The sequence below is a fragment of the Protopterus annectens genome, chromosome 7.part0, assembly GCF_019279795.1.
Source record: "Protopterus annectens isolate FY-2018-M chromosome 7.part0, PAN1.0, whole genome shotgun sequence".
In the NCBI taxonomy this organism is placed as follows: Eukaryota; Metazoa; Chordata; order Ceratodontiformes; family Protopteridae; genus Protopterus; species Protopterus annectens.
In genome coordinates, this window is record NC_056739.1 from 108,023,116 (window position 1) to 108,036,613 (window position 13,498).

Below are 13,498 nucleotides of genomic sequence, written 5' to 3' on the forward strand. Positions count from 1 at the left end.
AAAACAAAATATTCTAAAAACACTGGATACAGCAACTTGAAATCTCACATATAAAACTTGCTTTTTTTTTTTTTTTTTTTTTTTTTGCTGGTGTACAGTAAATATTTTCCACAAACATTCTGGTGTTCCAATTTTTTTTCTGCTAGAATTTTGCCAAGAGCAGAACTTTCTCATAGTATAACTGCATCTTTACCAATATAAACCATGGCTCCTTTTTCATTGTCAAATTTAGAACATACACAGTGTGCCCGTTCAATTAACAAGTCCTGCTGTGGAATACCGGTCCAGCTGCTTAGCTGTACTTACATAAAATTAATGCAATCAATACTTTACAGTTTCTCTGGTACAGCAGAAATCTCAGGTTTACCATTTCTTCACGCTTTTATTTTTTAAGGCAGTTCCCTCTTGAAAAGCCTCATATTCGTCCAGCCTTTCCCTCATTTCAGTCTCTGATTTCTACAGTTTTACCCGTTCGCCTGAATGGTTACTTAAAGCTTCTTCACTTTGTTCCAGCCTTTTGTCATTTGACTCAATATGTTCCTCCAATCTTCTTCTTCTTTCGGCTGCTCCCGTTAAGGGTCGACACAGCAGATCAACTGTTTCCAATTTCCTCCTGTCCTCTGCATCTTGCTCTGTCACACCAACCACCTGCATATCCTCTCTCACCACATCCATAAACCTTATCTTAGGCCTTCCTCTTTTCCTGTTACCTGGCAGCTTCATCCTTAGCATCTTTTTCCCAATATACTCTGCATCCCTCCTCAGCACACGTCCAAACCAATGTAATCTTGCCTCTCTGACTTTGACTCCAAACCTTCCAACCTGGGCTGACACTCTAATATACTTATTCCTAATCCTGTCCATCCTGGTCACACCCAATGCAAATCTTAACATCTTCAACTCTGCCACGTCAAGCTCGGACTCCTGCCTTTTTATCAATGCCACTGTCTCCAACCCGTACAACATAGCTGGTCTCACTACCCTCTTGTAGACCTTCCCTTTCACTCTTACTGGTACTTGTCTGTCACAAATTACTGACACTCTTCTCCACCCACTCCATCCTGCCCGTACTCTCTTCTTCACCTCTCTTCCACACTCATCATTACTCTGAACTGTTGACCCCAAGTACTTAAACTCATTCACCTTCGCCACCTCTACTCCCTGCATCCTCACCATTCCTCCATCCTTCCTCTCATTCATCCTCACCATTCCTCCATCCTTCCTCTCATTTACACACATATATTCTGTCTTAGTCCTGCTGACCTTCATTCCTCTACTCTCTAGAGCATATCTCCACCTCTCCAGGGTCTCCTCCACCTGTTCCCTACTCTCACTACAGATCACAATGGCATCTGCAAACATCATAGTCCACGGGGACTCCTGCCTGATCTCGTCTGTCAACCTGTCCATCACCATTGCAAATAAGAAAGGGCTCAGAGCTGATCCTTGATGTAATCCCACCTCCACTTAAATGCATCCATCACTCTCACCGCTGTCACACTACCCTCGTACATATCTTGTACCACTCTGACATACTTCTCTGACACTCCCGACTTTCTCATACAATACCACAACTCCTCTCTAGGCACCCTGTCATATGCTTTCTCTAAATCCACAAAGACACAATGCAACTCCTTCTGACCTTCTCTGTACTTCTCCATCAACACTCTCAGAGCAAACATCGCATCTGTAGTGCTCTTTCCTGGCATGAAACCATACTGCTGATCACTAATCATCACCTCCCTTCTTAACCTAGCTTCCACTACTCTTTCCCATAACTTCATGCTGTGACTGATCAGTTTAATCCCTCTGTAGTTACTACAGCTCTGCACATCACCCTTATTCTTAAAAATCGGTACCAAAACACTTACTCCATTCCTCAGGCATCCTCCCACTTTCCAAGATTTCATTAAACAATCTAGTTAAAAACTCCACTGCCATTTCACCTAAACACCTCCATGCTTCCACAGGTATGTCATCTGGACCAACAGCCTTTCCGTTCTTCATCCTCTTCATAGCTATCCTTACTTCCTCCTTGCTAATCCACTGCACTTCATGATTCACTATCTGCACATCATCCAACCTTCTCTCCCTCTCATTCTCTGTTCCTCCAATGGGTCAGTTATTTTAAGCCCTTATGAATGCATTTGATTTTTCCACTGAATTACTCTAAGCCGTGTCCTGTACCATAAGCCAACTCCCGTACCAAAGCAGAAACCTGAACTGCTTTATGATGAACAACTGCAAGGGTCTTCCCACTAGAGTGTTTTCTTCTCCTTTTTTAGACAGTTTTCTCTTTCTCCAGATGTCTTTAGACAGTGTAGTAACTAACTAACCTAATTTTACCAAATTTTTAGCTATTACTAGTTTTTTTTATATACCACTGTTACGTTTCACAGCAGGAGAGCTCTAATCAACCTACTTTTCAGACTGTAACCATCTTGGAACCCCCACAATACACACAACTCAGTCATTTACATTGTTAGCGTTAAGACTAATATATTATAAAAAGTTATCTGCTCTACAAGGAAACACAAACTGCACAGCAGTTGATGAACATACCTCTGTATTGCATACATCAAAGAGAACATTTGTAGAGCCTGAATGTTCATGCAGGATCCAGACAGCACTACGAGAGTCTAACACTGCTAACAAAATGTTTGAAATGGGAGACGACATATACAAAACAGCTCAATTATGTAGACTGTAAATGACTTGGAAGTGCCACTGGCCAGGATGCAGCTGGGTTATTTATGTGGCATAGCAGTACTTCTACAATGGTGCATCAGTCCAGGTAATGTATAGTAAAGAATGATGGCAGGACCAATAAATCAATAAAAAAGACAACAATGAGGCAAGATACTTGCCAAAAATGACTGCAAGAAAACAGAAAATAAGATGAAGAACTCCAAATAGCCAAAGGAGAACTTTGAACTCATGGAGGCAATAAAGCCACAGGTGCTACAACAAGACAGTTGCAGCACTCTCAAAAAGATCAATCCATAAGGTTTCTGGACTGTGAAAAAGGCGAGGTTTTCTACAATTGGATTCTTAGGGTATGCTGGTAAAGCTACAGAAAGTACAGTTGTGTACCTACCATAAATGTAGATGTTCGAGTGTATTCACTGTTGCAGTCATTACACTTGGGTTATCCTGCTGGCAGGGTACCCGCAGTCGGCCTGAATTCCAAAGTCTAGGTCCGGCGTTGGTTGCTGTCACCTCTTCCCTGACGTCAGTGCGCCAGGGGTATAAAAGATGCAGCTGATGCCATTTTCTTCAGTTTTTCTTGCCCCAGATGTCAGGTGCCCCAAATAGGTAGGCTGAAAAATATAGCAATAAGAAATGCATACACAAAAATAACATTTCCTTCATCTACAAGCAAATATACCAAAATGTTGTATGGGATAGAGAAGTACAGATAAGACCCAGCAAAGAAAGGGTGATGGTGGGAGGGTAACCTGGACTGCAACAGTGAAGACACTCGAACATCTACATTTATGGTAGGTACACAACTGTACTATGTTCATCGTGTTTCACTGCTGCAGGCATTACAATTGGGTTGAATCCCAAAGCTGAGGTTGGGTGGCTGGGCCTAAATAGGATTAGGAGAGGCTACAAGGCCCTGCAGAACTGCAGTGGCAAAGCCTGCTCTGGATTTAGAGTAGAGAGGTAAGTGGTAGCGCTTGGTGAAAGTGTGCACTGAACTCCAGGTTGCAGCCTCTAAAATGTCTTTGGTTGGTACTCCTCTGAGGTAGGCTGCTGAAGTGACTGCTGCTCTGGTTGAATGTGGCCTAATGCCCTTAGGCACTGGCTTGCCATGTTGTGAATAGCAGAAACGAATGCAGTGTCCTATCCATTTAGAAATAGTCTGCTTTGAGATAGGCTTTCCTTGTGATCCTGCAGCATAAGCTACAAACAGTTGCTCAGTTTTTCTGAAAGCTTTTGTTTTGTCCAAATAGAAGCGTAGCTGTCTGTGTATGTCCAAAGCGTGCAGAAGTCACTCCCCTTTATTCTAGGGATTTGGATAAAATGTTGGCAAATGAATGGTTTGGTTAAGAGCCACAGTGGATACTACCTTTGGTATAAATGTTGGGTTTGTCCTTAGAGAAACCCTGTCCTAATGAAAAATGATGAAAGGTTCCACTGCCATCAATACCTGTAACTCTGAGGCTCTTCTTGCTGAAGTTATTGCTACGAGCAGAGCAGTTTTCCATGATAAGAATTTTATATCAGCTGTATTGGCTGGCTCAAAAGGAGGCAGTGTGAGCTATTCTAAAGCAAAATTGAGGTCCCCTGTAGGTATCGCTGCTCTTCTTGGGGGTCTTATGTTTTTTGTCCCTCTGAGGTACTGTCTTAGTAGTGGATGAGAGAAAATTGGAGGTTCCGTATTGTAATGAGCTGAAATGGCAGAGGCATGGATCTTAATTGATGAGAAGAATAGGCCTTCGTCCAGCATCTCAGTTAGGTATTGTAAACTCTGAGGTGCACTTGGAACAAGTGGTTCGAGTCCTTGTGCCTGGTTCCAAGCACAGAAACTCTTCCATTTTTCTGCATAAGATTTCCTAGTGCTGGGCCTCCTGGCTTCTAAAATGACATCCATAACAGCTTTAGAGAGAGGTGTGGTCTGAGTGGCTATATTATCTGCCATGTAGCCAGATTTAAGGTTCTGAGTTGACTGTGCAGAATCTGATTGTTTTGTTGAGTCAGAAGATGAGGAATTTGAGGTAAAGGCTAGGCTGGGCCTTGAGACAAGCTCCTTAGGATTGAGTACCAGTGCTGGCGTGGCCAGTCTGGGGCAATCAGAATCATTTTTGGCTTCTCTCATCTGACTTTTAGGAGTACCTTGGAAAGAAGACGCAGTGGAGGAAAGGCATAAACTGTCAGTGTTTTCCAGCTGAATGATAGAGCATCCACTTTCCATGCTTGTGAGTGACAAGTCCTTGTGCAGAATCTCTCTAGTTGGCAGTTGTGAGGGGAGGCAAAAAGATCTATGTCTGGGCATCCCCATTTCCTTGTTATGCTGAAGACCTGTGGATTTAGTTTCCATTCATGAGGATCCATGAGATTTCTGCTCAGGTCATCTGCCAGAGTATTTTTCTTTCCTGGCAGGAATTGTGCCTGCAGATGTACTTGATAGGTCAGTGCTGTGTTCCACAAAGTCATGGCTTGCCTGCAGAGGGGGTAGGAATGTGTGCCCCCTTGCTTGTTTATGTACCACATAACTGTAGTATTGTCCGTCTTTAGTAACAGTTGTCCTGGATGTAGTAGATCCTTGAAGGCTGTCAGGGCATGCTGTACAGCTAGCATCTCTTTTTGATTGATGTGAAGATGCATTTGTTCCTTGGGCCACGTGCCCTGAATACATTTTCCTGCCATGTGTGCCCCCCAGGCATAATCCGATGCATCTGTTGTTATTGTCTGCCTGGCTGTGGGTAAGGTGAAAGGCTGTCCCTTGTTGTGGTGACAGGCCAGGGCCCACCATTGAAACTCTTGTTGCAGGCAGGGAATAAGAGATATTATTGTTTCCAGGCTGTGGCAATGTTGAGTCCAAACACTTTTTAGATACAATTGTAGTTTCCTCATATGCAGTCTTGCATATGGAATTAGTAGAATGCAGGATGCCATGAAACCCAGGGCCTGCAGAATTTTTCTTGCAGGTAGCTGGGTCTTTGTTGCCATCATTTGAAAGTAATCAGTCAGTTGCCTTTGTCTGGCATGAGATAAGCCATCTGGGCAGTTGCATTTAAGCTTGCACCCAGGAATATTATCTCTTGAGAGGGCACTAGTTTTGACTTATTTTCATTTACTGTGTATCCTAGACAAATTAGTAATCTTTTTACAAACGCCAGATGCTTTAGTAGAATGTCCTTGCTCTCTGCTTGAATAAGGCAGTCCAAGTAGGGATATATTTGAATTCCTTTTTGTCTGCAAAATGCAATTACTGGTGCCAGGCATTTTGTGAAGACCCTGGGCACAGTAGATAAGCCAAAGGGCAGTGCAGAGAATTGGTAATGCATTCAGCCAGCTATGAATCTGAGGTATCTTCTGCCTCCTTGAGGACCAAAGTAACTAGACAAGCTTTCTTGTCCAACATGGGAAGAAGTTGCTGCAATGTTAACATTTTGAATGTCGGAACATCCAGGAAAGTATTTAGGATTGACAGGTCCAGTTTTGGTCTTCAGTCTTTGTCCTTTCTGGGTACCAGGAAAAGTCTTGAGTAAAATCCTTGTCCCTGTTCTTGCTGTGGTACTCTTTGAATAGCTCTCATGTCCATGAGAGCAGAAATTTGTTTTCGTGCCTCTGCCCATTGGTTTTGTGGCAGGTCTGGCATACCTTTTAATTTTGGAAGGGTGTGAAAGTGGAACCTGTAACCCTGAGAAACAATATTCAGTACCCATTTGTCCTGGGTGATAATGTGCCAATTCTGTGAGAAAAGTGCTAGTTTTCCCCCTAAGGGTGCTGCCAAAAGGTAAGTTCTTGGCATTTGTAGAGGGAAGTCATTGGGACTGTTTCCTATAAGGTTGTGATTTGTCTTCTCCTGCTTTGGGGGTAGAAGCACCCCATTGTTTAGGTCTGTAGGAGCCTTGTGGCTGAGATCTGCCTCTTGGGCGTCTGTATCTGCCTCTTTGTGGCCTGTCCGACACCGGAAAGGACCAATTTTTAGAAGGCCAGTTTCTGCTAAATCTAGGTGGCTGAACCTGTAAGTAATCCTTTACTGTCTGCATTGATTTTGCTTTATCCACCATTTTCTTTAACACCTCTTCTGCCTTACCACCAAACAAAGTATCATGCTGTAGTGGAGAATCCAATAATTTTACTTTAACATGATCAGGTAAACTTGGTTCTTTTAACCAAGCATGTTTTCGAATGACAGAGCCTGTAACTGCGGCTCTGCAAGAAGCCTCTAATGAATCAAAACCACATTACAGAGTATGCTTTCCCACTTGTTCAGCTGCATGCAATAAATCCTGCATTTCCTTATTGTCATGACGTTCTGAGTTTGTAAGCATTTTCTGTTTTAACAAAGACATTAGGTACTGTTGGTATTTTAGCATGTGAAACTGGCAGTTTAAAGCCCTTACAGCTAAAGTAGCAGAAGTGTAAACTTTTTTCACCCATCTATCCAGTGCTCTAGAATCCCTATCAGAGGGAACAGGGTTTTTTGCAGTGGAAGCCTTAACTCCTTTGGGACCCTGAGAAATTGTTTCTGGGACAGCAGCAGGGTTTTTATAAATAAATTTATGAGAGTCAGGGACCCTGTAGTACCTGTCAGGCTTGACTGGTGCAGGGGGTAAAGAATCAGGAGACAGACTGGATTCACAGAAAACATCATCAACAATATCAAGCACAGGAGGGATAGCCAGGGGCCTGTGCTGAGGCAATAAAAGGAAGTCTCTGAGCCTTTTCTTGGATTCTGAATAATCCTGGCTCTCCCAATGGAAATGCTCCCTCATGGTGTGTAAGGTTTCCCCAAAAGAGTAATACTCAGGCAGAGAGGCTGAAGGTATAGATTCTTCTGCATCAGAGTCCTCATAGGGAGGGAGAGAATAACCCTGATCTGAAGAGGAATCAGAGGAAACAGAAACCTGGTCAGAGGAGTCATAGTCAGTGTCTTGCCTAGGCCTTTTTATCAGGAGGGGGATGGGAACCCTTGATCAAAGTAATTAGGTCCTCGGTCACTTTAAGCATCTGCTTCTTTGGCATGGATGACTGTCCAGGAGAATGCTGTACTTGTTTCCTTGTCTTTAATGGTGTTTTTGACTTTGCCTTGGCTGCTGTAGTGGACTTAATAGTAAGTTGTGAAGGTCTGAAAACACCTTCAGAAGCCGATGCCTGCTCAGCAGCTCTGGACCCATCTGAGGGAATAGTTTCCACAGGCCCAGTACTTTGAGTTTCCAGAGGCCTAGGTGTCTCCACGTGGGAGTCAGATGCGGCCTGTGGCTCTGAGGTAGCGGGTGTCAGGGTCTGCGAAAGTGCCTCACTGAGAACCGGCGACTGGCGTAAAAGAGGCTTCGTCGTCGGTTTTGGACCTCGGATGCCTGTTCTTTTCTTTGTCTTTGTGTTTTTTATGAATTCCGGTCATCTGTTGTTCCAACGGCATTATGTAGTTAAATCTTCGGCCAAAGTAATGTAAAGCAAAATCAAACTGACGCTTAATAGTGCGTGCGTTGGTTGAATCTAGCACAAAACCGACAACTAGCAATGTCATGGTGAGGGCCTAGGCAAGGAATGCAGTGAAAATCTTTATGAGGTATTTGTTTCCCACAAGAAATACAATTGTTAACTTTTACTGACATCGGTCTGGAGCAAGAAAAAGTTTCCCCAACTTACCTTTATTGAAGACTTTAGTTCTGAAATTCGATTTCGAAAATCTCAGGAGTCGGCCGACCGGCACTTGTGAACTGCTTTTGCTTCGGGGACCGTGTGGCAAGAAAGAAGGAAGAAAATATCGTCGGCTGCATTTTTTATACCCCAGGCGCACTGACGTCAGGGAAGAGGTGACAGCAACTGACGCAGGACCTAGACTTTGGAACTCTGGCCAACTGCGGGTAGCCTGCTAGCAGGATAACCCAAGTGTAATGACTGCAACAGTGAAACACAATGAACATCAATGTAAGAGTTGAGGATGACAAAGTGTACATCCACAGCTATACTGCAGGCACAGAAGAGCAGAAAATATTAATACTGAACCAATAGCCAATCAGATTCATACTCCGACTCTCATATGGAGCATGACGACTGAACCAATAATAAATCAGATTCAGCCCTCTGACTCGCATATGACCGAAATTTTGGGGGGGGGGGGGGGGCATTTCTGAAGATGGTGATAATATCAGCCAAAAATCAACCTCCCTTATATGGGTGTGTACCAACAAAGGAACTCTAAAAAGAATACCTAAAGCACATCTTGTAAACTGGATTAAGGCTCAGATCTGTTAATAAGTTACTTCCTGCGTCCATAGGTAATAGGTTTTGCAACTCTAGACAACACAATTAACCACACAGTGCTCCCCAGGTTATCCATAAAAAGAGTCCAGTGGGTCCAGGAGGATTATCCAGTAAAAAAATGGCTAAATAAAAACAAAACGTCTTCATGAAGCAGAAGGAAAATGGTCTTGGAAATGTTTGTAAAGACACCTCTCACAGTTGTTTATCGGTACTGAGATCACATGGTGAACACCATAACACAGTAACTTGATCTGACTAGTAAGGTTGTGACAACAGGCAAGCAGCAAATTAGGGCCCACGTCTGTGGGGCCTAGATTGAATACCTCAGTGCCGCTTGTAACTATTGTATCAATAAAGTCAAGGAACCATCATGCACATTTACCTGCAAAGGAGAAGGGGAAGCTGAAGTCCCCTAAAAAGATGGCATTCTGGTTTACGGAAAAGGAATCTAGTTTATTAAGGTATGTTTTGTGATTTGAGTGTGTCATGGACAGGGTTCTGCAGTTGGCTATGGTGTGGAACAAGGTCCTGTTTACATATATTAGGATACAAAGTGGTTCAAGATTATTGTCTTAGTCAATTAATCTAGAATAAATGCCCTTTTGGATAAAGATCAAGTATATCACCACCAGAGATATCACTGCCTATAACTTATAAACTTAAAGTCTGCTTCCAGGACAGTGACAACACTCGACCCTTACCTGGCTTCTCTGTTTGCCTTGTTTAAGTTAACAAGTGGAAGGCAGAGAAGCCAGATAAGCACAGTGTCTTGTCACTGTCCTGGAACCAAACATTACTAATAAAATAAAGACACAGAAACACACACACACAAAAAAAAACACCACATTTAACAAATTAAGGACGACCTCGAAGTAGAACATTTTATTATTTATGCTCCTACTGTTCAACAAAGGTGCACGGATTCATTTGTCAAACTGGAATTTGTATTTACTAAGCTGGCAGCCTGAGTAGAACAGGGGAGGGGAGCAGAGAAGGTCTCAGCCAGTAAACCAAAGCCCTGACAGAAATAAGTGCTGGCCATCCCTATAGAAACATGTAGGTTCACCTCCCATTTCCCTCCAAGCTGACACACGTTGATGAGGTCTGACTGTGGTGCATCCATCTGAATTACCACACTCAAAGATTTTTTTTTTTTGTGGTTTTAAATAAGATTTTTGAGTACTGCAGCACAGAAATGTTTTATGTTTGGCTTGTGATGTGTTGGTATGGTTTTAGCATGGGTTCTGATACCAGTCTGTGTGAGAGGCTTGTCTCAATTTGCAAGAGGTTAACCGCACCTTTCACATGTAGACTCTCTCTCTGAAATATTAAAGGGCTGTCCATGAGCATTAGCAGCTTATACACTACTTCAGGGTGTCTAGTGCTATAAGACATGCAACAGATGCATCAAACACAGACTGAGGGCTCATAGCTGAGCTAGAGATCTCAGCAGGTGTAACTTGTGTGTTTTGTTGACCCTTCATCTACCTAGAAAGGACAGGGGAGTTCTACAATGTATAAAGGAACAGTAAAGCAGCGCAAAAAGCAGGGCAACATAATATAACAGGACAGAACAAAGCAACTGTACCACATATAAGGAGACATGAATAGAGTTACAAGACACCAGGTGAACCAGGGCATCCTGAGGCAATGCAGAAACTGCCTCATGTACACTGACAACCCTCTCCTCTTAACTCAAAACACTCAGGCTTGCAAGACATACACCTGTTTATCCAGACTAGAAGCCATGCACTCTCCAGCCAAGACTGGAATAGCCAGCCAAGAGGAGAAGGTCAACAATAGCACCACACCACAAGGTACATTTAGCCACATACCCTCACAGCTATCACATAATAATACAAAACACACACCCATCTTCGCAGAGGCTCTCAATAAAAATCTACCCAAACGGCAGAGACCTCCAAGGCAGAAACCCATGCAACCACTGCACCACAACACAAATCATGGGACACACAGCTCACACAAACAGTGTGCCACACAACCAAAGCCCCTAAGGCATAACAGCTTACCCAATACACTTATCATAGGTGACTCACTAGTAAGGCACACTGATGTCCCACACACTAGGCTGAATAAGGAAAAGGTAATGGGTCAGCTGCCTGTCGGGAGCCAGGACACGCCACATAACGCACGCACTCAAGTCACTCCACAATAGGTACATATATGACTCTGTCGATGTCCATGCTGGTGTGAATGACGTGAGACGCATCTCCCTGGACTACATGAAAATTGATATGGAGGAGCTCTCGGATCACGTACCCCAGGACGGCATGACTCTAGCCCCGAGTAGCATCCTGCCTTCACCAACAATGATACCACAGTACAAACAAAAAATGATTGATTTCAATAATTGGCTAAGTTTCTGGTGTCATTTCAAGGGGATCCAGCATCTGTTTGCCAGGGACGACATATCGGCAGACCTTGATGCTTTGCCAGAGATGGCCTGCATCTGTCACCCCTGGGATTCCGTATACTAGCCAAGACCCTTGCCACCCCTATAGTGCCTTTTTTAGCATTGTCCAGAAGACCAAAATACCACTGCAACAGCTACAAGCAAATGTAATCTGAGGGTTATGCTACTCAATGCTAGAAGTCTAAATCTCAAAATGCACTCATTCGAAGTGCTCCTTAAAATGGAGAACATCGACATTTGTGCAGTAATGGAGACCTGGTTCAAGGCACCTGAAAGCACTCCCGCGCTACCGGGCTAGAACTCATACCACACCTTTCAGACCCAAAATGTGGACCGAAGCCCGAAAGGTGGTGGTGTCTCCATATTTATAAAGGATATGTACATCTCCAGACTAGTAGCCCAACACAAAGCTGCAGAGATACTCCAGGTACAGCTAACACTGGGTAAGACTGCAATCCAGGTTGTTGCCTGCTATAGATCCCCCTCCATGCCCCAAGACTCCCACTTCACATTCCTAAACACCTTGGAAAATATTAAGGTCCAACCCAACACCCCTATGCTGGCTGACTTGAACTACCCCTCCATTAACTGGGAAAACTACTCAAGTATCAACATACTTGCTCAACGATTCCTGGAATTTATCAATTCCAATGCCCCGGACCAGCTCATTCTTACCCCCACTAGGGGTAACAACATCCTCGACCTGGTTATTACAAAATGGGTGACTGTTGCTCTACACCAAGTGTCAACTCCTCCCTGGTCAGATCTGACCACAAGCTAATTACCATGGATATCCACATGCCGCCCACACCCCCCGCAAAGGAAACCACATTAAAAAAACGTTTCCAAAGCCAACGTATGGCTTCTAAAAACTGAGGAGGCTAACTTTACAACGTCCATGCAAATGGAGAATAAATGCAGGACTGCTGAATCATACTCAAATGCACTGAACGAACACATACACAAATGCATGGAATGGGCCATTACCAACAGAACCAAGATACTCTCCTCCAAAAAAAGGAAGCCAATCTGGCGGTCTCCTGCCATAAACAAACTCTACAACAGAAGGAAGAAACTGTTGCAGAACAAGGTGAAGTCCCAAGGCTGGAAAAACTCCCTTGTTAGACTCAATGCAAAGTTGAGATCCCGCATCAAATCCTCTAAAGCTAGCTATGAAAACAAAATTGCAACAGATACTATGGACAACCACAAGGCCCTCTATAGTTATGTCAAAAATCTACAAGGCAATGCTCAGATCTGCTTGGAACTAATACACAATGGTAACTCTTATTCTGAGCCAACAGATATTGCCAGTATACTGGCTGACAGATTCAGTTCCAACTTTACCCCCCCCCCCTCACCCCATAAAGGGCCAATCACAATACCTGAGGAATGCCTAGTACCCAATATTACAGCTGCACGGGTTAAAATTGCACTGTCCAAGGCCAAGAACACAGCTTCAATGGGATCTGACAACATTCCGGGCTGTGTTCTACATGAATTGCAAAATGGACTGGCATCACACCTATGTGCCCTATTCAATTACAGCCTTATCTCAGGCTTTGTTTCTGCAGAAAGGTGCACTGCTATAGTCATCCCACTCCACAAAGGGAGTGCAACTATGAACCCTGGGAGCTACCGCCCCATTAGCCTGACAAGTCTGGTATGTAAGGCTACGGAGTGCATCATCATGGAACTAATAAATAAGGCCATAGGGAATCTCCAGACTCTAGACCCCATGCAGTTTGATTTTGTTAAGGGTAGATCTTATTTGCTCATCCTGGGTCTTCTTGGAGACTATCACCAGAGCTGCGGACGAAGGCAAGGTAGTTCACACAGCCTACCTCGATCTGGCCAAAGCCTTTGATATACTTTCCCACTCAGGAATCAGAGATAAACTCACTAAATTAGGCATCAATCCCTATGTCACAAGATGGGCTGTAAACTGGCTCACTGACAGAACTCACACAGTGAAAGTAGCAAACTCCAAGTCAGACTATCAGTCACGAGTGGAGTCCCACAGAAATCGGTCCTGGATCCTTTCCTGTTTGGCATCTACTTTTCTGAAGTCCAGGCCAAAACCAAGGGACTCTGGGTGACCAAGTTCGCAGACGA

The 13,498-nt window shown here is 43.8% G+C and overlaps 1 protein-coding gene across 2 annotated transcripts in view; it reads right to left on the reverse strand.

Moving 5' to 3' along the window:
• MAPK14 (mitogen-activated protein kinase 14) overlaps positions 1-13,498 on the reverse strand; it is a 1,171,379-nt gene that overhangs the window by 760,348 nt on the left and 397,533 nt on the right. The window lies entirely within an intron of this gene.